Source organism: Sturnira hondurensis, unplaced genomic scaffold (assembly GCF_014824575.4).
Source record: "Sturnira hondurensis isolate 20B ecotype Veracruz unplaced genomic scaffold, ASM1482457v3 Scaffold0003796, whole genome shotgun sequence".
Taxonomy (NCBI): Eukaryota; Metazoa; Chordata; class Mammalia; order Chiroptera; family Phyllostomidae; genus Sturnira; species Sturnira hondurensis.
In genome coordinates, this window is record NW_028076427.1 from 2,473,680 (window position 1) to 2,501,254 (window position 27,575).

The 27,575-nt window shown below is 37.6% G+C and overlaps 1 long non-coding RNA gene across 1 annotated transcript; it reads right to left on the reverse strand.

Moving 5' to 3' along the window:
* Positions 1-5,922: 5,922 nt before the first annotated feature.
* On the reverse strand, positions 5,923-27,085 carry LOC118984704 (uncharacterized). The gene is made up of 3 exons (XR_005065972.1): positions 27,070-27,085; positions 19,637-19,642; positions 5,923-6,001 (listed from the first exon to the last, which is right to left on the reverse strand). It is a non-coding gene; the product is annotated as an uncharacterized LOC118984704 (long non-coding RNA).
* Positions 27,086-27,575: the final 490 nt, after the last annotated feature.

Below are 27,575 nucleotides of genomic sequence, written 5' to 3' on the forward strand. Positions count from 1 at the left end.
TTTTTTTCTCTTTTTGCAATTCTAATTGGGTGTTTTCCACTACCTAGTCTTCCATATCTCTGATTTGATTCTATTTCATCTAATCTAATGCTGATTTCTTCTAATGTAGTCTTCATTTTACTTTTGTCTAATATTTTATTTTTTCCTTTATTATATTTTTCATTATCATTTAGTCCCTTTATACCCCCTTTCCCCAGAAATCACCACACTGCTGTCCATGTCCATGAGTCCTTTTTCCCTTTTGCTCAATTGCTCCACACTCTCACTTCCCCCTCCAGTTAGCTGTCATCTTGCTTCTGACTGGCTTATTTCATTTAGCATAATATTCTCCAGGTCCATCCATAACATACTGTTATAAAGGGTAAATTTTTCTACTTTTTATGGCTGAGTAACATTGCATTGTGATAATGTCCCATAGTTGTTTTATCCACACATCTGCTGATAGACACTTTGGCTGCTTCCATATCTTGGAGATTGTAAACAATGCTGCAGTGAACATAGAAGTGCTTATGTTCTTCTGAATTAGTGTTTTGGTTTCCTCAGATATATTTCCAGAAGTGTAATCGCTAGGTCAAAAGGCAGATCCATTTTTAATTTTTGGAGGTATCTCCATACTGCTTTCCACAGTGGCTGTACCAGTCTGCATTCCTAGCAACAGTGCATAAGGGTTTCCCTCTCTCCACATCCTTGCCAGCATGTGTCGTTTGTTGATTTGTTGGTGATGGCCATTCTGACAGATGTGAGATGATATCTCTGTGGTTTTAATTTGCACTTCTCTGATGATTGGTGACATTGAATATCTTTTCACATGTGTGTTGCCCATCTGTAGGTCCTCTTTGGAGAAATATCTATTCAGGTTCTTTGCCTAGTTTTTAATTGGGTTGTTTGTTTTTTCAGTGTTGAGTTTTATAAGTTATTTTTAAAGTTTGTATATTAACCCCTTATCAGATGCATTGGCAAATAAGTTCTTTCATTCTGTGTAGTCTTCACTTTAGTTATTGTGTTCATCACTTCTTTTTTTGTATTCTTCATTTTTGACTGGTTCTATTTTATGGTTTCTATCTTTTTGTCAAGCTTCTCCCTGAGTTAATGTATTCTTTCTCTAAGTTCATTGAGCATCCTTACAACCAATCTTTTGAACTCTGTATCTGATATATTGCTTGCTTGTCTTCATTTTGTTTAGTTCTTTTTCTGGGGTTTTGTTTCATTCTTTCATTTGGGATATGTTTCTGTGTCTCTCATTTAGTCTGCCTTTCTGTCTTTATTTCCTTTTTTAGGTTGATCTACTATCTCACACTTTTGGCAGAGTGACCTTATACAATACTTGTCCTGTGAGGCCCAGTTCCACAGTCTCTGTCCACCTGAGCTGGGTGCACTGGGAGTGCCCCTTGTGTTGCCTGTGTGTGTCCTCCAATTGTAGCTGAGCCTTGATTTCTGTTGGCATGTCAGTGGGTGGGATTGGCCCTCATGTTGACTGGCTATGAAGGCTGGCCATGAATACAATGGAGAAGCTGTTGTGCAGGGACTGACCCACAGGGCAGGGGTCACTTTAGTGTAGCTCTGGTGCCAGCTGAATCTGCCCTTCCGGTGTGTCATTGTAGAGCCAGCTTGTTCTGTGGTTCTCCGTTGTTGTTTGAAGCTGGCCACCAGGTATGTTGGTTCTGCAGCCTCTCAGAAGTGGCTCCAGTGCAAACAAATGTCAGCTGCCATTAGCACCTGGCTTGGGGCTGCCTGGTGACAAATACAAAGTGATCTGTAATTGGTTGCTTTTTGTACTAGGCTTGAATGCACTTGGGAGAGGCTATCCTGCAAACCAAGGCCTGGTGCCACTAGTGCCAAACTTGAGACCTTTTAGTAAGTACCACAATGTGAGCTGAGGCCAACCACCACTTGTACCATTAGCAGTCACTTAGTTGAAGCTACATTCTCCTCCAACAGTGGCCACAGCTTATGCCAGGCTTGGGATCACCTAGTGGGAGTTAAAATGCATGTTGAGACTGGTTACTGCTTGCACTAGTCTTAGGGCTGCTTTGCAAGTAGTATATAGCACACTCTGAGGCCAGATACTACTAGTTTGGGGTTTGTGGACTTTTGAGAGATTTTAGAAACAACTGCAGCATGAGCTGAGTCATGACACCTCTATGGAAAAACCACTGAAAGTGTCTCAGGACTGATGCATAAATTGAATGGACATGGTCTTAGGAAGTCACCAGGGAAGGGCAAACAGTATTAGCTAGGTTAATGAAGAGCTCAGATTTGGCATTGGCCAGCATCTGCAAGCAATTTCATCCTTGGATAGAGCTGCCATGACCCCTGCCCCTTCCAGCACTCCACCTGAAACTAGTTAATTGAGCTTCTCCATGTATGTCCCTGGCACTGTTCAAGCTGCTGCCCCATACTGGATCCCAGAGCAAGTAATTTTTGTGACCAAGAGGAATGCCTGGGACTCCAGAAGTACACCATCTCATTCAGATACAATCACTGCTGGTTTTCACAGCCAAATGCTATGGGGACTCCTCTTCCTGGCACAGGTGCCCCAGACTGGGAAGTTCAGTGTGGGGCTGGAACCCCTCCATTTTCAGCATGGGACACTGCAGCCAACTTAATCACCACACCGTGAGTATGGGTCCTGCCCCGCCCCAGTTTCAATCCCTCCTACTGGTATTTTGTAGCTTCTTTGTATCATTAGTGATAAGTCTTCAGTTCAGCTAGTCTTCACATGGATCTCAATTTGTTCGATAATTTAGTTATAATTTTGATATGGTTATGGGAGCAGATGAGCACAGCATTTACTTACTCTGCCATCTTGACTGGAAGTCTAACTGGGGTTTTTCATTTGTGTAGAGGTAAGAGAAAAGAGAAAGAGGTGAATATCATAGCTATCATGCAGGTAGAATTGGTTGAAAATATGTGTTAAATATTAACCCAATGCCAGTCAAATAATAGGAACTCTATACATTATATAGTTCTCCTTTGATTTCTTTAGAATTTCCCATACTTGGTAAGAGAAGTAAAGCTGGACTCACATAGTCCAAAATAAAATAGAACTGGACTCAGGTCAATCTCATGACGTTGGACACCGGAAAATGTTTTTGAAAATTGGAAAACCAAGTATTCTTAAAAGAACTTAACTGAAAGTTGACCATGTAGTCAAGACTGAGTAGGAAGATTTTGGAGGATGTGATCTTTTGTGAATAAAAGATGCTGTCCCCAGCTAGAGACTTCAGTTACCTGGGCCACCTGAAAAATGCCATTCTCTGCAGTGTGAGCAGGAGCATTGGAGGGGTAATTCCACCTGACTCTGACAAAGTGACGGTTTGGTGATATGCAATGTTTCCCTGCCTCTGTCAACAATGGCTATATCCAGAATAATCAGATTAAGTACAAAAGTGAAAACAGCCTAAAAGTATGTTTTGAATACATTACTAAATGTGAAGTGAAATTCAAACACCATGTAAAGTACTGGAGGGAAAATAAACCAGCATAATAATAAGCCCAGTGACATACTGTAAAGCAGTTATTTTCCACTAAAAGATACTCTCTTAAACACTTAAAAAAAAATGCCAGTACTCTAGTCTCAGCAAATATTCTTGTATTCATCATTATAGATTATAAAAATGTTATTTACAGAGCATCCAGTACTTTGCTTCTATACACTGTTTCCTCTTATAGTTATATACAATATTATGCTTTAAGAGATAAAAAATCATATTCTGGGTAATGTGCACTGACATGAAACAATTATATTTCATGATTTGTCAGTGAGTTAATGGTTCACATCATTTTCTCATGCATTTATCTATTTCTACCCACTCAAACAAATGTTACATTTTTATAAAAATCTGCTGTCAATGTTTTAAATGTATAAATACCTTCAATTTTACATTTTTGTCAGATATTACAAAAATGTTCAATATTGAAAAAATTGTGTGGCTCACTAAATAGGTATATTTTTTAAAATACCATTAAACAAGTCAACTGATTAGCAAATAGAAAAACATTATCATATTTGAATTATTCAGAGCTATATCTTTCGATGTGTGATTTTCAGGCAGAAAAGGAGGAAAGCTTCTAGCTTGATGGAGAGACAGGAAGACAGCTTTATCCACGAAACTTGTTCATATAGAAATATTCCTATCATCTTCTTCCAGTCCTGCAAAGATGAATTTATCAGAAGGCAAATTATGAATGACCATTCTTCAAATGTCTCAGAATTCATAAAATGTTTCTTTTGAAAATGTAATGTTCATTTAAATTTTAGTGTTTATTGTTATATAGATACTATTTGGATCACCTTTCTCTACCCGTATTTCTGCACTTCATAACACAGATTCCCACCTACTATTCTTCAACACAGTGTCCTGAGAAGAGCAGTCTGCTGGGAAATCTGAGTTCCAGTCTAAGCTCCAACAGTAAGGGTTGTAACATTTGGGGCAGGATCTTAACTTACCCGAAAGTCCATGTGTCTTTATTTGCCTCAAAGTCTCTCAGACTTAGATCTTACACTCCTTCATAACTCAGTGCTATTTGTAAAACAAAACTAAAACCAACACATATTATCAAATATTAAAAATGTAAAATTACTTAGGATCTTTTGGGGGAAAAAACAAACAATTGCTTTGGTGATCATCAGCCAAAAATTTATTTCTCTCAAATATCAACCTCTGGGATATATGTCTCCCATTCCCCTAAGATTATGCAAAAAGACCCCAAGAAATTGAATGTGAAAGATTCCATTTTATGCACATTTTTATTGTGCCACTTTTATGCACATTCTTAACTCCTAGGTAAGTCTTCTGTTCACAAACTCTATACACTCTCAACACAAAGAAGGAGGGGGAACACGCAAGGTCGCTGGAAGAAGGGATAGAGCTTTGAGTCAGGGATGTGAGGGTTTTCTTTATTTGTTTGTTTGTTGTGGTAGATGCATATGGGTGGTGGGCAAAGAGGGAGGCAGGGAGGATGTTAGAAATCTCCTGATTTCTGAGCACACCAAATGTACTCAGAAATTGGGAAAAGAATTAGAAATAAAATTCCACCCAGGAAAGCTGAACTTCATCTTGCCCACTTAGTGCCTTCTCTACCCTCACTTGCAAATATTGGAGGTTTGCAGGCTAGAGGCAGATTAAGCAGCTGAACCTTTTGAGCAAGATTTAGAGAGGAAGCATTAGTGCTTAGAATTCTGAGGCATAGCATAATTCAGTGTGCCTGGGAGCTCAGCTCACTCAGGGCTGTGGCATCTGTTTGCCTCAAGCTCCTAGAGAAGCAACTTCTTCACTTTTAGAAGCAGGCAGGGCAAAGTCCAGGACTGTGGTGTTGAAGACATCTGACCCTGAAGAATCCTAGCACTACTGATTTCGGCCCCATGTTTCATCCAGAGTCCCAAGGGAGCATTAGGTCCTAGATCTCACCAAAATGGCTAATAAAGAGTTGCTGGCTATGAAACTCCTTTCAACTTTTGATTCACCTCTTCTAACCAGCACTCAAGGATCAAAACAGTCATATGACAAGGAGTCCACTTCTTTCTCCAGAAACAAGTGAGTGGATGGGGCAACTTAATTTTCTCCTCCCCAGAGACAAATGGGGGCTCCTAATGGTTTCTCTTTGCTTCCCTATAACTCCAAGTTTAATGCAATAGCAGTCAGAGAGCACAAGTGACCCAGCTGGGAGAGATACGCAGCTACCAGTCATGAGGAAAACACAAGTGTGATCAAAAATTTCTTACAGAAATTTTTTGAACATAAGAATTTTTTGAACATAAACTGTAAGAAAATTTTTGAACATACACTATTTACAGCACTACTTTTGAGCAGAAACAGTGGAGTTACATGTCATCCCTTCATAGTTCTAAACCAGAAATAGGAACATAAAACCACAGAAGTCTGTGATCACCCATTGCTGTTGTTAGGTGTCGGTTCTGTTCAAATATCTGCTCTCCTGGAGACCAGGTAGGAATTTAGGATAATCTCTTATCAGTCTAATACTGCAATAGAATTTTTATCTCCTGGTTTTTAAAAGAAAAGAAAAAAAAACAGCTTAACCCCTCTCTAAAGAGCAAGCAGGAATGTGGCAAGGAGTATCACCTTGACTCCAGGGTTTGTCATCAGTGTTCATACCCTCTTCCCTCATGACACCTATGGCCATTCTGCCCAGATGAGAAGATTATTCACTGTTTAAAAGCATCTACCATAAGTATATAGAGCATTTGGGGCCCTGGGAACAGGGAGAGGGAACCTCAGACTATAAGGACAAAGCAGAGCCCTGGAGAGTTTGCATTTAATTTGGGGAGAGAAAGGCTCTCAGGGAGATGAAGTTCCTCAGGCATGTTGGGGTGGGACTAGAGGCACCACCCATAGAAAGGGTGTTTCATGATTGCTTAGAGGTTTGTCAAAACAAAAACAAATTTAAAAAAATAGATAGGGAGAACAGGTTGCAAAAGAGTTCAGATCTTTTTCATTTGGGTAGACCTAGTTTAAATTAGAAGCAGAATTGAAGAGTTCTATTTTCATTGGCTTCCTCACCCCAGAATATGTGCTGATCCTTCTCCATCATCCTGTTGTCTGCTACCTAAGATTTGGGTGTGGTGTCACCAGCCTGTCAAGTGATCAGGCTTTGGGCCCAGGCTGAGCAAACCCAGTGAAGCTTACTGAGCCAAGTCCAGATCCTCAAAGCACCTCAAACATGTGGCCTTCCCTCCTTAGCCTAGACCAGTGTGGCCCCACATGACCAAAAGGAGACACATTTGTTTAAAAAGGCTCAGAATGTTGCAGTGGTAACATGAATGATCTCAAATCCAATGACAGATCAGAAAACAGGCTTAGATGGGGCAAGTCAACTCCAGTCACAGATTACGGCAGAACCAACATTTGAACTCACTTTTGAAAAACCCTGACTCTGTGTTTGTCTTTGTTCCTTTCAGCTTCCCACCACTTTACCAGAGGCACTTTCTTTAAGTTCAGTATCAATATCTTTTTGTACTCACTGATTGTGTTACCACAACTCAACGCAGTAATGGTAAAGATAATTTTGACCAAAAAAATAAGAAAACCAGGAAAATAAAGCTTACATGACACAATAACTAGAAAATATATTAATTTAAGAATGGAAAAAAATAAATCTATGTCCTTGCGGGGAGAGCTTGTAATGTAATATTGCAGGGGGGGGGGAGATAAGAGTAATAAGAACTTTCAAGACATGTATTTTTTATAATGAATATATCAGGAATGTTATTAGCTCCTGGAGCCAGAATGATAGCAATAGGCTGTTCTCTGGGGCCAAAGAACAGGTTCTCTTTCCCCTCCAAGCTTCAGAGTTCCATTCTTGAAGAAAGTAGTATAATTTTTCTGCAGAAATAAATACCATATATCAGGAGATTTTGTAAAAGATTTTGAAATGGACAAAAGGAATGACTAAAGTGCCTTTTTAATGGAATGCTGGGTACTCTCTAACAGACCCTTCTGTGGTTATAAGTTTCTGTAGAGGAGCCTGTGCCATTCATTATTTTTGTGCTATTGTATAATTCTGTAATTTATTAAAAATGTATAGTAATGCAAAAAAGGTATATTTTAAAGGCAGGAAAAATAATTTTATTTAAGGAACAGACTAAAGAACCTTGTTAATGCTGATACAAAAGAAGCATAAAAGGCATTAATAGTAAAAGCAATTAGCTGTTACAGCAGCTGATGCAGTACTGCAGATATCCAGTGGTAAGTAAGAAAATACCGAGCATCCAGTCAAAGTGGCAGCATGCACATACATGGCTTGCCTCTTTGCACAACCACATTAAAATTACAATTAGGGACTTTCAGCCAAGATGGGGAGGCGTAGGTACACACACTGTGCCTCCTCAAACAACCAAAATGAAGGACAACAAAGATTTAGAAACAAAAAAACCAACCAGAACTGAAAGAAAATTTAACCGTATGGAAGTCCGACAAACGTTCAACCCAGACTGGTAAGAGGGGCAGAGTCAGCAGCCAGTGGAGAGGGGTTGCAGCAGGAAAAAGCGGTGGCTGGTGACCCGGGTACACAGGCGGCAGATAGCAGACCCTAGGCGTGGGGTGGCAACGGGCAGACCCAGTGAAGCATGCAAGGTGGATAGCTGACTGCAGTCACACTTTCGCATGCAGATAAACCAGGCAAAAACAGATAGCAAGACAGATTGTGCAACCCAGGGCTCCAGCACCAGGAAATAAAGCCTAAAAGCACCATTGAAAGCACACGTGGGGTTGAGGTGCCAGGAGGGACTACCAGCCTCACAGGAGAGTTTGTTGGAGAGATCCACAGGGTCCTAGATTGTACACGAGCCCACCCACCCAGGAACCAGCACCAGAAGGGCTCAACTTACTTGTGGAAAGTGGCAGAAAAGACTGAAACCCAAGAGAGAGAGCAAAGCAAGCGCCATTGTTTCCTCTCTGACCCCGTTCCCACATACAGCATCACAACCCAGTGACTGGGGTTACCCTGCCCTGGTGAACACCTAAGGCTCTGCCCCTCACTACATAACAGGCACAACCAGGTCTCTCCCCCAAAATGGCTCAAATGGAAGAACAGAGCAAAGCCCCAGAGCCAATACATCCAAGTGACCAGGAGATAGCCAACTTATCAGATGCACAGTTCAAAGCATTAGTAATCAGGATGCTCACAAAATTGATTGATTTTGGTCAAAAATTAGATGAAAAAATGAAGGCTACACTAAGTGAAGTGAAGGAAAATGCACAGGGAACCAACAGTGATGGGAAGAAAACTGGAACTCAAATCAATGGAGTGGACCAGAAGGAAGAAAGAAACATCCAATCAGAAAAGAATGAAGAAACAAGAATTTTAAAAAATGAGGAGAGGCTTGGGAACCTCCAGGACATCTTTAAACATTCCAACATCCCAATTATAGGGGTACCAGAAGGGGAAGAGGAAGAGCAACAAGTGGAAAACTTATTTGAAGGAATAATGAAGGAGAACTTCCCCAATCTGGCCAAGAAAATAGACTTCCAGGAAGCCTAGGAAGCTCAGAGAGTCCCAAAGAAGTTGGACCCAAGGAGGAACACACCAAGGCACATTGTAATTACATTAGCCAAGATTAAAATGAAGGACAGAATTCTAGAAGCAGCAAGAGATAAGGGGATAGTCACCTACAAAGGAGTTCCGATCAGACTGTCAGCGGATTTCTCAAAAGAGACCTTACAGGTGAGAAGGTGCTGGAAGGAAGTATTCCAAGTCATGAAATGCAAGGACCTACATCCAAGATTACTCTATCCAGCAAAGCTATCATTTAGAATGGAAGGGCAGATAAAGTGCTTCTCAGATAAGGGCAAGTTAAAGGAGTTCATTATTACCAAGCACTTATTATATGAAATGTTAAAGGGATTTACCTAAGAAAAAGAAAATAAAACTATGAACAGTAAAATGACAGCAAACTCACAATTATTAACAACCACATTTAAACAAACAAAAAAATAAGCAAACAACTAGAACAGGAACAGAACCACAGAAATGGAGATCACATGGAAGGTTAGCAACATGGAAGTGGGAGGAGGAGAAGGGGGAGAAGGTACAGAGAATAAGTAGCATAAATGGTAGGTAGAAAATAGACAGGGGGAGGGCAAGAATAGTATGGGAAATGTAGAAGCTAAAGAACTTATGACACATGGATATGAACTAAAGTGGGGGAATGTGGGTGGGGGGAGGTGTGCAGAGTGGAGGGGGATAAAGGGGGGAAATGGAACAACTGTAATAGCATAATCAATAAAATATATTTAAAAAATTACAGTTAGTATATAGAACAACTATTACTCAGAGCCATCATAAATGGAGTTGAATGGAAGTCTGAAAACTATGGAATTAAGAAACCACGCCCAGGCCTGACAGGTGTGTCTCAGTGGATTGAGCACTGTCCTGTAAACCAAAGGGTAGATGATTTGATTCCCAGTCAGGGAAAATGCCTGGGTTGTGGGCCAGGTCCCCAACTGGGGGGGGGGGGTGCACGAGAGGCAACCACATGTTGATGTTTTTTCTCTCTCTTTCTCCCTCCCTTCTCCTCTCTATAAAAATAAATAAATAAAATCTTTAAGGAAAAAAAAAAAAGAAACCACATCCATTATCCACCTACACTGTTCTACACTGTTGGAGGGGTGCAGATGCAATCCAGGCCTGTCCCACACACATGTGTGGTGGATAAAAATTCAGGAGGGATATCTCAGGAGAGAGGAGCCCCAGACCCACACCAGGACTCGCAGCCCAGGATTACAGTGCCAGGAAGATTAAGTCCTCACAACTTCTGGCTGCTATTCTGTTCCTGTTCTAGTTGTTTGCTTAGTTTGTTTTCGTTTTGTTTTTTTAGGTTTAGTTGTTGATAGTTATGAGTTTGTTGTCATTTTACTGTTTATAGTTTTGAACTTCTTCTTTTTCTTAAATAAGTCCCTTTAACATTTTGTCTAATAAGAGCTTGGTGATGATGAACTCCTTTAACTTGACCTTATCTGGGAAACACTTTACTTGCCCTTCCATTCTAAATGATAGCTTTGCTGGATAGAGTAATCTTACAAGTAAGTCCTTGCCTTTCATGACTTCAAATACTTCTTTCTAGACCCTTTTTGCCTGTAATGTTTCTTTTGAGAAATCAGCTGATAGTTTTATGGGAATTCCTTTGTAGGCAACTGTCTCCTTTTCTCTTGCTGCTTCTAAGATTCTTTCCTTACCTTTACAATTGAGTAGTGTAATTATGATGTGACTTGGTGTGTGTTTCCCTGGGTCCAACTTCTTAGAGACTTTTTGAGCTACCTGGATTTTCTGGAAGTCTATTTTCTTTTCCAGATTGGGTAAGTTCTCCTTAATTAATTGTTCAAATAAATATTCCATTGTTTCTCCTCCTCTCCTTCTGGTACCCCTATGACTCAGATGTTGGAAAGTTTAAAGTTGTCCCAGAGGTTCCTAAGCTGCCTCATTTTTTTTCTGAATTCTTGTTTCTTCATTCTGTTCTGGTTGAATATTTATTTTTTCCTTCTGCTCCAAATCATTGGTTTGAGTCCTTGTTCTCTTCCCTTCACTGTTGGTTCTTTGTATATTTTTCTTCATTTCACTTTTCATAGCCTTCACTTTTTCCCCTATTTTGTGACCATACTCAACCTTTTCTGTGAGCATCCTGATTACCAGTNCTCCTTAATTAATTGTTCAAATAAATATTCCATTGTTTCTCCTCCTCTCCTTCTGGCACCCCTATGACTCAGATGTTGGAAAGTTTAAACTTGTCCCAGAGGTTCCTAAGCTGCCTCATTTTTTTTTTGAATTCTTGTTTCTTCATTCTGTTCTGGTTGAATATTTATTTTTTCCTTCTGCTCCAAATTATTGCTTTGAGTCCTTGTTCTCTTCCCTTCACTGTTGGTTCTTTGTATATTTTTCTTCATTTCACTTTTCATAGCCTTCACTTTTTCCCCTATTTTGTGACCATACTCAACCTTTTCTGTGAGCATCCTGATTACCAGTGTTTTGAACTCTGCATCTGATAGGTTTGCTATGTCCTTGTCTCTTAGTTCTATTTCTGGAATTTTGATCTGTTGTTTCATTTGGGCCATATTTCTTTCCCTAGGTGTACCTGTTATATTGTAAGGTGCAGAGCCTCAGGTATTCACCAGGGCAGGGAAACCTACATCGCTGCATTGTGGTGCTATATGTCGGGGAGGGGTCTGAGAGAGAGCAATGCTGCTTGCTTGGCTCTCTGCTGGCTTTCAGTCACTTCCCCCACTTCCCACAAGCAAATTGAACTTTCTGGTGTTGATTCTGGGTTAAGTAGATTTGTGTATACTCTAGGACCCTGTGGGTCTGTCCAACACACTCACCTGTGAGTTGGAAGTTTCTCCCACCACCTCACCCTCACAAGTTTTTACAGCCAGATGTTTTGAGGCTTTCTATTCCTGTGCTAGAACCCTAGGTTTATTCCTGTCTCATTCCCCAGTTGTCCTTCTTGGTTTATCTTCACCATGCAAGTGTGGGACAGCAAGCTGCATCAGCCACCCAGTCCTTCAGCCACCACCTTGCCTTGTGTGCTCTCCACCACAGTTGTCCATCTCCACCCCTCCTACCAGTCTGGATGAGTGATTCTTCTTTAACTCCTTGGTTTTCAGACTTTCATATAGTTTGATTTTCAGGTAGTTCTGATTCTTTTTTTTGTTTGTTTTTCTTTTGGTTGTGTGAGAGGCAAAGTGTGTCTACCTGTGGCTCCATCTTGGCTGGAAGTCTCTGATTTCTAAAAAGAAGCTTTGCAGGCTAGCAGGAATTGGCAGGATATATTCAAAGTCATGAAAAGCAGGTACCTACATTCAAGATTACTCGACCCAGCAAAGCTATCATTTAGAATTGAAAGGCAGATAAAGAGTTTCCCAGACAAGAAAAAAATAAGGAGTTAATCTTCACCAAACCATTATTATATAAAATGTTAAAGGGACTTATTTTTTTAAAGATTAGAACTATGGAAACTAAAATTGCAAAAATACAAATGTATCAGAATTGAATCTAAAACATGAACTAAGCAAACAAGAGAAGAGAAAAGGTCATGCATACAGAGAGTGTTTTGATGGTTGCCAGATAGGAGAGTGGTGTGGGGGAATTGGAGAAGAGGTGAGGAGATTAAGAAGTACAAATAGGTAGTTACAGGATATACATGGAGATATAAAGATCAGTATAGGAATTGGAGCAGCCAAAGAACTTTTACGCATGATATATGAACATGAACAATGATGGGAGGACTACCTGAGGGATTAGGGTGTGCTGAGTTGAGGGGTCCAAAGGGGAAAAATCAGGACAACTCTAACAGCATAATCAATAAAATATAATTTGAAGAAATAAAATACCAAAAATGAACAGTGACAGAAATAGCTCATAAGGAATTGGTGACTCAAACTATACTGACCCCCCAAAATTGCCATAAATTCTGGGTTTGTAATGAAAAAAAGTAATGTAGCCCCTCTCCTCATAGATCTTATTGGGGAAGATAGCTTGTGAGAAGAATAAGCAAGAATGAAATAGACCCTACATCAGAAAATTAAGAATGTAGGTGTGAGTAGGCAGAGAAAGTCTCTCTGAGGAAGTGGCATTTTAACAGAGACATAAAGAATAGAAAGAAATAGGTTAACAAGAATAGGCCAAAAATATCTCCAGGCAGAGAGTACAGTGAGTGCAAATGCCCTAAAGTGGGAAAAGAATTTTGGTATAAAAAGAACTTTAAGTGTACAGAGGGTAAGGAAGCGAGTGGCATGAAATGAAACTTAATAGTGAGCTGGTTCCAGGTATTGCATGGCCTTGCAACCATTAAAAGGTGTTGGAAATGTATTCTAATTGCAGTAAGAACCATGAACAGAGTTTTAAGTGATATGATTTGCATTTTTTTAAATAAGCATACTCTCTGATGTGTGGAGAGTGTATTGTAGGGGAATCGTAGAAGTGGCAGCACCTATTGTCTTTGCCTTTTCAACATCCATTTCCCCTTCTCTTGGAAACATGGCCTTGATGTTGCTTTGGGAAATGATCTTTTTCTTTTTTCTGTCCTTGTACTTTGGGTGGGGATGACCCCAGAATTCCATATAACTATTCTTGACAAATAAGAGCAATGTTTCCATCTGGTCTGGTACTTGGTTCAGGATGTTCATATGACTTGGGCGAGGCTCATGGGCCCTACCTTAGACTTTTACTAGAGCAAATAATTGGGAAAGAGAAATGCTCTTTCTCTGGGAAGATGAGCTTGACTAAAACTGAAATCAATGCAATTAGGATACACTTGAAATAATCTATAAAGGGATGATAGTGACTTGATTTTGATAAGTGATAGAGTAGTGGGTATGTTGCAAACATATCTTTAAAATAGATTTGACTGGACTTCTTAATGGAATAGAGGGAAATAATAAAGAACAAATTCTTCAACTTCTTTTTTAAAATTAAAAAAAAACATTTTGTGTATTTATTTTTTAGAGAAAGAGGATGGGAGGGAGAAAAAGAGGGACAGAAACACTGAGGTGCGAGAGATACTTGATCAGTTGTCTCTTGCATGCCCTGAACTGGGGACCCCACCTGCACACCAGGCATGTGCCCCAACTGGGAGTTGAACCAGAAACTCTTTTGTTCACAGGCTGGCACTGAGCCATACTAGCCAGGGCTCAACTTCTGCTTTATAAGACAAAGTGAATGCATGGTGGTGCCAAACAGTGTAAGGAAAAGACAAATAAATGTGTTAGATTTCAGACAACTTTGGCCCTCCTGGGCATGTGAATCTGAATCTTAGAAGAGAGGTATGAAACAATGCATGCATGTGTATGTGTGTGCTTTTTGTTTATATAAACAGGCATGGAGTAAGTGCAGACAGAGAACAGGGCCCAAATCAAGTCTTAAGGAACTCCAACATAACAAAAAGGAGCAGAGTATAAGAAAAAAATTAGAATTGTCAATATTCATTATAGTTCTTTTACAAATTGTGGATCATAAAGAAGAATCTCATCAGATGCTTAATTAAAAAATGCTAAATATGACCTTTGCTTGTCAAAAAGCAGCTGCAATCCCTAGGTCTATCAAAGCAAATGTCTAGATGAAGGTGCAACTTTATTATTTTCAGAAAATTGTGTTATCTAAAATGTCTGTTCACTGTCACAGTGGAAAGGATTCCCTTGACAATTTGCTCCCAGAAAAAATAAATGCTATAGATTCTAAATTGTTCATGAAGCTACTGGATCTTTCCAGTTCTGAAACTAATTTCAATTCATTGTGGAGGTTATGAGAGAAAGTCAAGGGGGCTGTTACAGAGCAGAGGCCAATGTAGTGAGGTGAGCATCAGTAAGTTGTCATGCTTCTTCTGCCCCTTTTCAAGTGTAGCATTTTGGATGAACCAAGTGTTCTGTTTCACTGAAGACTTAATAAAAAAAGTGTGAAGTTTCACAGAAATAGTTCTAAGTTTAGACAAAACATAATTATTTTTACTATTGCATAACAAAGCCATTAGTTGGTGCTTAGTGACTCATCATGAATCACAACTCCATTTCTCATATCACAACAAAGACAAATTCAAAATGGTAAATCAATTCAAGGCACTTTACAGCAATATGGTATTTTTATAAGACATAGTAACTCTGCATATTAGACTGGGGTTTTTCATCGTGAAAATTATATGGGTCCCCTGGACTGAAAGCAATGAAGGATCTTCTCCATTTAACAAATAATGGTGACTGTCTAGACTCTAGAGTTGCTACGATAAACAAAAGAGAACAGAATCACTGCCCTCGTTAACCTCAAATTCAAGTAAACAAAAGTTAATTAAACAAGTATGTAGTTGTTTAAAATAATGACTACAACCTTGATGGGAACAGAGAAACAATACTGATGGTGAGGGCTGACTATACCAACTGGGTGTATACGGGAATTAGGTCCAATGTGCATGCTCTCTTACTTCCATGTGAGACAATGTGGCTTGTGTTTATCCACTCAGTTGCCAGTCACAGTTGTTCTCATTGTAGCTGTTGACACCAGCAGGAAAGAAAATATGTTACCCAACCCACACCTGCAGGACCTCCCTTCCAGATCACCTATGCATGAATTCTGTAAGTCCAAAATAGCCTTTGTTCCTCAAAAAACTATTGCAAGTAAGTTCACTGTATGCCTCACATCCTTTCTGTCTACCCCAGCGTCTGTATGGTCTTTGTGATCAGTGGGCCATGTGGCAGTGGCACTGTGAATACAGAAGCTTTTTAACTATCCCTAGGTCTCTTCTCATCTCTGCCAATCTCAGTATGTCTGTTCCCTGACCTGGCATCCTACTCACACTTCCTTTCCCTCCAAAAACAAATCTGGAACTCTCCCTCCAAAACCAGCAAATCCCTACAACCCTATCAGCTTATTCAAACATTTCTTTAACTTAATAATATAGATGATTACTAAGGAACATTCTATAGCTGTCTCAAGTAAAAGTTGTCTACTTAGCATGCTAGGAAGTAATAGCCAATCATAATAGTAAACATTTATCATACATTTTCTATATGTAATCACTATACCTATACTATACATGAATTCATTTTATTTAATTATCACAGCAATTCTACAAGGTCGATCCTTTTATCCATATTTTACAGATGTGCAACTGAGGCAGAGAGAGATTGAATAGCTTTCTGAAGGTCACAGAGGGGTGAAGCCAGCAATGGAATCCAGGAAGTCTGAATCCAGAGCTGGTGCTCTTAGGCAATATCTTCTTTGGTGGCTCATGGGTTAGAAGTAGGGCTTGAGTTCTCATTGTTCCTTTGCTCCACAAAAGCTTTACCAGCCACTTTTAAAAATTCCTATTTCTTGTTGTCATCTACCAATGTCCTGGCTAATTCATCTCATTCACTAAAGATTTTGATACCTATATCAAGGTATTCATTTCCTCCTTGATTCCTGCCATCATCTCAGAAAATTCGATGTCCACATAGACAATATATTCATTATCATACTTATGATTTCCTGACCTACTTGTCATCAGTGATATATTTTATCACCAAAAAATTTCAACTTTCAAATCACTACGTTTCACTCACAAAAATTCCCATTTGCCTGTTCAGGAAACCCAACTTTCACTGTTCTTCTATCTCTTTGAACCTCTCCACTCTTCCAAAATGTTAAATTTCTTATACTTTTGATGGATTCTAAAATCTTTTACTTCAGTTATTTTGATACAATATACTAACCTCCCTTGTCTATTTGTTCTTTCCAAGCCTTCAACTTAAAAACACTCCTGAATTCGACAATGCTCATTGCCTGCATCTACGTCTAGGCTGGCACAACAGAGCATTTGCAGATGGATTGGCATTCCTATAAACCACGTCAACAACCCACAACCTTAACACACATACTTCTCAAGTCATATTGATCTAGTTTCTGTAACAAATATTTCAGATTTCCCCTGTTCTTTACAAACCACGATATCTTCTCTATACTCTACTCTCAGCCAGTAATTGCATTGTTCTTCACTAAAATGATTACAGCCATCAAACAGGACTTTTTGTAACTTTCTGCTACCAAAGCAGTCAGGAATATACATCTGTACCAATTTTATCCTTCTGCATTACTGATTTTTAAAAAGAATATGTTTCTCCAACCTCTTTTTATAAGATTTCATTTATTTATTTTTAGAGAGAAAGAAAGGGAGAGAGAGGGACAGACACATCGATGTGCAAGAGAAACAGATCAGTTGCCTCTGGCAAGCCCCCAACAGGGGACCTGGCAGGCAACCCAAGCTTGGGCCCTGACTGGGGTCAAACCAGTACCCTTTCAGTTTGTGAGATGATGCCCAACCCATTGAGCCTTACTAGTCAGGGCTCTCCAACCTCTTGAAGGCTAATTCCTGTACATATGAGTCCCAGTCCCTTCCACGTGCTCCAGAATGTATGCTAATATGTAATCCTCTAGTTTTCAGAGTAATCTTTCTCTTATCACTATTCCCACAGCAAGAAATATATACTACATTGCAACCTGATATATACATATTATACATAGGTACTACATGTAAACATCACATATAATATACTAAAGTATCATGTGTAGATATACAAAACATATCACAGCACTGGTGGTATAGTGGTTAGCGTAGCTGCCTTCCAAAATTTATGTTACTATGAATTGCAGTGGACAATTTATACATACCTAAACAAAATTTCATAAGGTATTACCATATCATGCATGATGTGCTATTTTTTAAATCTTTTTTAAATGTTGCTCACCACTCATGAAATTAATGTTACTGTATTAAAAAAAAGTCATAACTTGTAGTTTGAACCACAGTGAACTACTCCCCTATCTTTAAGTTCTTTCATCTAGTTTTAAAAAAAAACACTTTCAGCCCCAAGTGTTTCTTCAGTTCATATCTTCCACACATTTACACTTATCAGAAAAGTTATTTAATTTTAGTCTCTACATTTTTCTGCCATTAACTTCCCAGAGCAATCTAACTGTCTTCTGCCTCACTACTCCATGAAAACCACTTTCCTTGAGTTTCAGTTAGCTCTTGGAACTAAATTCAATGAACACATTTCAGCTTACATCCTACTCAATATCTCAGCAGCATTTAATAGTTGATTTCCCCCTCCTTGAAACACTACTTTTGCTTCGCTTCCATGGCACGATATTCCATCAGTTTCCTCTCTTCTCTCTTCTACTTTCTTTCAGCCTCTTTTTTGCTGGCTCCTCTGTTAGGCTCTCAAGTATTAGAGGCAATCTATTCATTTTGCCTTCACTTTCATTATCTCCTTCTCACTGTTTAGCTCCTGTTCTCACTCTTACTTCCACTGGTGGAATTACCATCTGGATTTAGGAGACAAGTTAGACACCCTATTTATAGGCTAGAGGCCCCTGCACGTTAGCTATGTAATAAGACTTCCTTTCCCTGGAGAAAATACGAATGTCCTTAAAAATTTAGAATCCAGAGCTTCTCCTGAATCACTTCCAGGCATATGCAGTTACATAACAGATAAATACTGCTTTTTACATTCTATACTTTAGCACATTTAGTCTTGACTGTATAATTTCTGGCATATCAAAGAATATCAAGTTAAATTCCAGGTTTCCTTTTTTTCCCTGTAGGATTTATGTATCCCTGGAAGTTAACAGTTTCTTTTGGAATTCAGCTGCAAGACTTTGAAATTTATATGCTCAGTATCTGAGATATAGATTTCCATGATGTATGAATCATCATGCCAACATTACCTAGCTTTAAAAATTCTGTGATCTGTTCCAGGAGATTTGGAAATTTCTCCTGTCTTTAATTACATTGCCTAGAGTGTGACCAGAAATCCTTTTCAATTGTCTCAATGACAAAATGAAACTCATCTTTATCTTCTTGTGTATTTTCCCTTTAATTAGGTAAATCACTTAGTTGAGGCTTTAAAATTTGCAGATAATGGTCCAGCAACAAAGATATGCTCAATTTATAATAAATTTTCATCTTTCAGATATATGGGAAGCTCTTCTGCATCCAATACTTATCATTTCAATGTTGCATCCCAATATAATAATTTTATGAGTTTTGGGCTGTAATTACAGTTCCAAATTAAATTAAAATTTAATCTTCTGTTTGGTTACCAATTTATAAATACTCTAGATGAGTTGACAATTAGATAAATATGTATCACATATTTATGTGGTACCTTAATGCTTCACCAAAGTTTTGACACTGAGGCTGAAAATTTAACATGGGTTAATACCATTTACCTCAATCTAAAAATGTCACAATGTGGAGCCTATGCATCTCTGAATCAAATAAAAATAATGTCACTAAAATTTTCTAAATTGATTAAATTGATTAATAAAACTGCAGAGAATCAGTAAACATTTGAACAATTGCTGGCTTAAGCTATGTAAATGGAAATAATTTTATTCATATGCCTACTTATTATCTATATGTGTAATTAAAATTTTGATATATAGCTTAAGGTGGCAAGTATTTGTACATACATATATAATATATATGATATATATTATGTATACAAATCAGTTAATAAATGTTCACATTTTATTGTACTCATTCTATTTCTCCTCTAATTTCATGACTCTAATTATTCCTACTGACCCCAGGATGCCTTTATTTTACATTTTATTGTTTTTTTCATTGCAATACTTTATTGCAGGGGCCTGAAACCAGATCCTCAATATCTCCAAGAACCAGTAATCTTCTTCATGATGAATTCTAGTTTACACCACTATGTATGTTCATTGTCAAGATATATTTTTGGTTTAAAAATTACTAAAATAAGGCATTTTAAAAAAATATTTTGTTTATTTATTTTTTTAGAGAGAGGGGAAGGGAAGGAGAAAGAGTGGGAAAGAAACATCAATGTGTGGTTGCCTCTCATGTGTCCCCTACTGGGGTCCTGGCCTGCAACCCAGGCATGTGCCGTGACTGGGAATCGAACCAGTGACACTTTGCTTCACAGGCTCATGCTCAATCAGCCAGGACCCCAGCCAGGGGTCCATTACACCAGCCAGGGCAAATAAGGCATTTTTTAAAATAATAGAATCTATGCTATTTCCTTCCTGAGAATTACAACCAAGCTAATCAAACTTGTGTAATACCTTCATTGTTACATTAACTATTAAAAAGAGACCAAAGATAAGACTATAAAAATTTTACTAGATCAATTGAGATATTGTATTAACATTTGGTTTCTATGGTTTAGTTAAATAGGGGCTAGCAATTATAATATTACAGTGATTTGCTATTGTTCATTAAATGGCTGAGACTTAGAGGAAGAAAAAGTTCAAATTATTGAACCATGACTAAGGGGTTAGCTAAATTTTGTATTTGGAATTTTTACTCAATAGTAATAGTGCATTTATTGAAAAATGTTTATATTAAATTTAAGTTCATTTAATATTTTTATTGAAAATATTTAAAAAATAATACTCTAATCCCTGATCAAATTAACAATGTTAAAAGTGTCAATGATCAAAATTATCTTGAATCCAGAAACACCCTTTAAAATATATCAATATAAACCAAAAGATTTCCAACTATAGTAGGCTGATTTGATAACAATGCATTGTACTCCTGACTCTTCTTATATTTTGAAATATATTGCAAAATATAAAAACATGGCCAGATTCAGGATATAAAATCTCTGTATTAAATGCATTGTCACTGAGAATGAAAGTTAGTCTTTCAGTCAGGATGGCAACATAGGCAGACATGGGTTGCCTTTTCTCACAGCCACATCAAAATTGCAACTGAAATACAGAACAACTATCACTCAAGAAAGTCAGAAATTGAGTTGAATGGAAGTCTGACAACTATGGAATTAAAGAAACCACATCCATCCAGACTGGGTGAAGGACTAAGGACACAGAACGGGTTGGCCCCCCACACACGTAGATAAACATTTGGGAGGGATATCTCAGGAGAGGAAAGTCCCAGCCCCATACCAGGCCCCCCAGCCCAGAATTCCAGTGGTAGGAAGATATTTCTCTGTAACTTCTGGCTGCAAAAACCAGCAGGTATTGAGTTAGTGAAGGAGGCTACTAAAGCACTAAACAGTTCCTCTCAGGGAACCCACACATGGATTTGCCTGCTGAAATTCACTCCCTCTGAGCTCCAGGACCAGGGTGGTAGCTTGAAGGACACCAGTGGTATACAAAGAGAGACTGAAGTGTCTGGCATCAGGGCAAGCAGCAGCCATTGTCCGTTTACTGAACCCTTCCCCCACAGATCCAGTAGGGTGATGCCATATCTGAGACTCCATCAACCTGGCTAACACTGTGTGACTCACCTTAGAGATCCACAGATGCTCTACCTCACCCAACTTATGGGCCTGCCCAAGCTGCTTTTCCATAAGAATGTCGGGTCTTGGCTCCTAACTTCTATCAAATAAGCAATAGCTGGCCTCAGGGAGCTTTAGCAGCAGCCAGATTATAGTCACCAATTTGGCTTCACCTGAGAATCTCCAAGCCAAGAACAAGTAGCAGCCATCTCTGATTGCTTTCAGCTCAGGCAGGGTGCTCCCGGCAAAATACAGGTCAGGGATGACCTTGGCCTGCACCACCTGGGAAACCTCAGGTTCAGTGTATGCAGTGAATACCTACAGAGCATGTTGGAGCACCACTATACTGTTCTGTATAGCTGGTCCTCTACAGAGGGCAAAGGTTGGTGGTGAGTGGCCATAGCCTGTCTTTGCATCTGATTGGTCTGGGTAAATCCCTCCCATTGATCTACCAATAGCAACCAAGGCTCAACTAAAGGAGGAGGGTATACTCAGCCCACACAAAGGGTACACCTCAGATACCCAGCTTGAGTGATGGGGAGGCTGTGCCAGTGGACCCTACAGGATACCTACTACATTAATCCACATCACCAATACACAGAGTCAAAGAGCTCTACCTAATACATAGAAATAAACACAGGGAGGCTGCCAAAACAAGGAGACAAAGAAATATGGCCCAAATGCAAACACAGATTAAAACTTCAGAAAAAGAGCTAAACTAAATGGAGATAAGCAATCAGATGAAGAGTTCAAATCACTGTTCATAAGGATGCTCAAGGAACTTAGTGAGGACCTCAGCAACACAAAATAAACCCAGTCAGAAACAAAGGTATACTAATTGAAATAAAGAACAATTTACAGAGAAACAGCAGTAGAATGGATGAATCTAAGAATCAAATCAATGATTTGGAACATAAGCAAAAAACAACCAATCAAAGCAAAAAGAAGAAAAAAGAATCCAAAAAATTAGGATAGTATAAAATAATCTCTGGGACAAATTTAAGAAGTCTAACATTCACTTCATAGAGTTCTGGAAGGAGAGGAAAAAGAGCAAAAAATTAGAAATCTACCTGAACAAACAGTGAAAGAAAACTTCCCTAATTTCGTGAAGGAAATAGACATGCAAATCCAGGAAGCTCAGAGAGTCCCAGTTATGATGGATGCAGAGAGGCCCACTCCAAGACATACCATTATTAAAAGGCCAAAGGTTAAAGAGAAAGAGAGGCTCTTCAAGAGAAGTTAATTACCAGAAGGTTGACAGATAGGAGCAGGGACAGGGAGAATGGGTGAGGAGGTAAGAGAATTAAGAAGTACAAATAGGTAGTTACAGAATAGCCATAGGGACGTAAAATACAGTGTAGGAAATGGTGTAGCCAAAGAACCTATATGCATGACCCATAGACATGAACAATGGTGTAGGGACTGTTTGAGGGAGTAGGGGGTGCTGGGTGGAGGGGGGGGAAGGGGGGAAATCAGAACAACTGTAATACCACAATCAATAAAATATAAATAAATAAATAAATAAATAAATAAATGCAATCTCTTTACCATTCTAACTAAAGGGAAGTCAGAAACAGGGCAGTCATTCTGAAGGAGCCCCTCAAAATAAAGTTGAAGGTGTTTAGCTGGTAGAGGCTTTTCCTAAATATATTTTTAAAAATATGACCATTATAAATATCAAATAATTTCCCCCATTATACAACTTTTAAAAATAACTGTGTTACTCTATTGATTGGATTGCTATGGGGTACAGGATGGTCAAATACAACCTGTAGAGTCAGTCGATTCAAAGTTTGTCCATGATCAACCAACCTGAAGGGCATTACTTCCCTTCTGGAGAAAACAATATTGATCAAGGATTAAAGGCACTGGCTATTGAATCAGAGTGCCTAGTCTGAATTTCTATTCAAACTAGTTTTATTAGCTGTGGCATCTTGGCAAGTTACTTAATTCTGTCATTTAGTTAATTCTGTAGAAGAGTGAAAAAATAGTACCTACCTTCTAAGGTTATTTGTATGAAAGTGATTTAATACATGTGAAGATCCTACAAATATAGGACCTGGAAAATAGTAAGCTTTTTCTTTTTTAAAGACAGAGGGTGGGGAGGGAGGATGAGAAATATCTGTGTGAGAGAGAAACATCGATTGGATACCTCTCCTAAAAACCCCCACCAGGGGCTAAACCCACAGACCAGGAGTTGAACCAATGACATTTTGCTTTGTGGGATGACACACAACCAAGTGAGTCACACTGGTTAGGGCAATAGTAAGCCTTCAATAAATGTTAGCTACAGATACTATAATCTAGTGTTAATGGTTTATTTCTTAAACTGATTCAAAACTGCTCCAGGGCAGGGGCCAACATTAATTTTATTTTCACTTCCAAATAATGGCATGCAGTAGGTATTCAGGGAATACCTGTTAATAATAATAATACAAAAATGGCTTATGCTGCATCTTAGAAGAAAACTATAATACTAACTAGAATTCAGATCAATGATTGACAATGATTCCATATGAGTTCTTCAGAATAAATTAATTATGACAAAGCAAATACCTGTAAATTACATATTCTCGTTTTTTCAGGAATCTATAGATATTTTAGGCAAACATTCTTTTCACAAAAGACTGTGCTCCCAGCTTTTAAATAGAAAGATGCATGATCAACATTTCCTAAATGATGTTTTGTGTACATATGAACAGGGGTTATCATCTACAAGATTTTTTAAACTTTATGATTTAATATATATAATATTTAATATAAGTATATTCTGGCTCATCTGAAGATCATCTTAAACCTAAGAACTGCTTTCCAAATTCAGTACATAGTTTGGGTTTATGATAAGAATATAACAAGAAAGAGCTTTTAATTGTCAGAGTTTAAGAAAATAACCACTTATCTATAACTGATGAGTTTTGCCAGATGATGGCCAAATATCATAACAGTGTAGTAAATTAACAAGGCATTAAGACTCGTATAACAGGAAAAAATTATGGAGAATTGAGTCATCACATAGTTATTTCAAACTAAGTAGTCTTTGCTTTTGAAGAGCCAGTACCATTTTCAACCTGAGGAAAGTTATTTATATTGAATAAAAAATTTATTTATTACAAATTAACATTATATCAAATTATTTTGTTAATTTTATTTTCCTTGTTTCACAGTTTTGCTTATCTAAATACATAAGAGCTATAAACAAAATAAAATTATACTTCTACTTAATTAAACCATAGTAAAAGTTTACAAGTGCTTTCCTTTTAAAAATGGTTTTATACGTTAGTCAAGTGAGAAATATTAATTAAGATGAAAACAGGGACATTAGCATGTTAATCACTGTAGTGTAGGGAAGAATTTAGCACTATTTTACAAATATCCAATACTTTCTGGACAATTAGATTTTTACCTCAATCATTACTTCTGTAGAAGAGGAATTGGCAAACCATAGCCCATAGGCCAAATCAAACCTACTGTGTATTTTTATAAATAAAGTTTAATTAGAATACAGCCATACACGTTTATTTATTGTATGTGTTGTTTATGGCTGCTTTTTCCTGACAACAGAGCAGAATAGTTGCAACAAAACTACAAAGCCAAAAACATTTACTATTTGAACCTTTAAATAAAATATTTGCTGACCTCTGATGAAGGATTCTCTCTTTACTTTTCTTTGTATAAAATATATCTTAAAATAGTTTTACATGGATCAGTGGAACAAAATGAAGAATAAATACACCTATATGAGTTAGTCCAATAGATTATTATTAATATAAAAATGAAAAAACAATTCAATGAAAGAAAGATAGCCTTTCCATCAAAAACCTTAAGCTAGACCTCATATGTTATATAAAATTTAAAAATTAATTAAAAATGAATCATAAACTTCAATGTAAATTTTAAAGCTAAAAAAATTTTAGAAAAAAAATCTTCAGGATCTAAGACTAGAGGATGAATTCTTATACTTGAAGCCAAAGCACAATCCACAAAAGAATACTGGTAAATTAAACCTCATCAAATTAAAAACTTTTCTACAGAAGACTTTTTTAAAGGGATTTAAGAGACATCTGGAGAAAATATATGCAAACCACACAAAGAACTAGTATCTAGAATACATAAAGAACCAAAATAAGTAACTGGATTATATTAAAAAACACTCAAAATTCAACAGTAAAGAATAATACAATTAGAAAATAGGCAAAATAGGAATAGACATTTTATCAAAGGAGATGCATAAATGAAAAATTAATTTTGCCATCTACATACCACCAAAGAGGATAAACTGATAGCACATGAAAAGATGTTCAATATGATTTGCTGTTAGAAAAATTAAAATTACAATCACAATGAAATACTACTATACACATATCAGAAGGGCTAAAATTAAAAATAATTATGATACCTGTAACAGCATAATCAATAAAACACATTTTTAAATCAATAAGTAAATAAAAACAATTACAATACCAAATGCTGGCAAGTATGCAGAGAAACTGGATCAGTCATACATTTCTGGTGGAAATATAAAATAGTACAGCCACTGTGGAACATGTTGGAGGTTTTTCATAAAACTAAATGTGCAAGTACTATATGACTCAGCAGTTACACACATGAACATTTATCCCAGAGAAATGAATGCTTACGTTCATGCAAAAACACATAACAGATGCTTATGACAGCTTCGTTTGTAATGGCTAAACACTGGAAACAGCCCACGTGTCCTTCAGTGGTGAAAAGTTAAACAAACTGGAGCACGTACACCATGGAACACAACTCTGCAATAAAAAAGAATGAATTAATTATATATGAAATAACTTGGATAAGTCTCCAGAGAATTATGCTGAGTGAAAAGACAATTTCAAAAGGCTCTAGACTATAATATTCTACTCATATAACATTCTAGAAATGATAAAAGAATGGAGATTGAGAGTAGTCATTAGGGACTAAGGAAGGGGGCGGACCTGGACAGCTTGGTTTTAAAGGGTACAATAGGTAACTTTATAGTAGTGAAACTGTTTTGTGTCTTGACTGCGATGGTAGTTACATATAGCAGTGAGACATGTGACAAAATTGCATACAATTAAATACACACATATACACAAATGAGTGCCTATGAACTAGGGAAAACTGAGTAAGATACATAGATTGCAGCAATGTCAACTTCCTTATCATTGTATTTGTACTATAGCTTTACAAGATGTCACCATGGGGAGAAACTAGGTAAAGGCTACATGGGATTTCCCAGTATTATTTTTTAGGGCTACATGTGAATCTTCAATAATTCCCAAATGAAAATTTAATTACATTTTTAAAATCCTATTCATAGAATAAAAGTAGCTTTAAAATATTGTTCCCATTCCCTTTTATTGAGCAACTTTCTCTGTGAAATTTTAATGTATAATTTATTCAACAAATACACATTAAGTAACCACAGAAGTATATATGACTTTGTACTAGGCCCTTCAGAACAAAAGTAAGACTTGACTTTGGCTGCAATAGAACACTTACTGAGAAGATACTAATGGTCAATTTCTACCTGAAAGTGTCTTCAAATTAATTATACAAGTACTGCAAAATATATTACAGCTCTGTTGTATAAATCCTATAATTCACAAATACTATAGAATAAGCTTATTTTAAAATGCTTTGGACAGAGCTCCAAACATGAGCTCCAGATTCGGAATTTCTGGCTTTGAATTACATCTTTTCAACCTTCCAGCTGATAATTTAGGCAAGTTAATAAACCCTTCTGTGCCTTGTTTTCCTAATCTAAAAAAAATGGCATAGTAAAGCACCCATCCCAGTTTCTGTGAGGATTGCTTACTTATTTTTTTAAAGATTTTATTTATTTATTTTTAGATGAGGGGATGGGAGAGAGAAAGAGAAGCATAAATGTATGGTTGCCCCAGCTAAAGACCTAGCCTACAACCCAGGCATGACCCTGACTGGGAATCAAACTAGTGACCGTTTGGTTTGCAGGCTGGCAGTCAATCCACTGAGCCATATGAGCCAGAGCTCCGCGAGGATTATTTAATGCAAACAGCCTGGAACAGAGTAAGCACTGAATTGTTTTGTTATCATATGTAGTAGTGAATGTAAAAGAAGAGAATGATACCATGTTCTCTGCTATTACTAAAAATATTAAAAATTAAGAAATCAAAACTACATAGCACAACTGAGGCATAACCATGCACACATTTAGACATTATTTGGTTGGCTTTTGCTGTTTTCAAAGATTCCTAGACTTCCATTTTTTAAATAAGTATACAATAGTATAAGTATTACGTATCTGGAGTTGTAGTTCACATTCTATTTCAATATATTCACTTA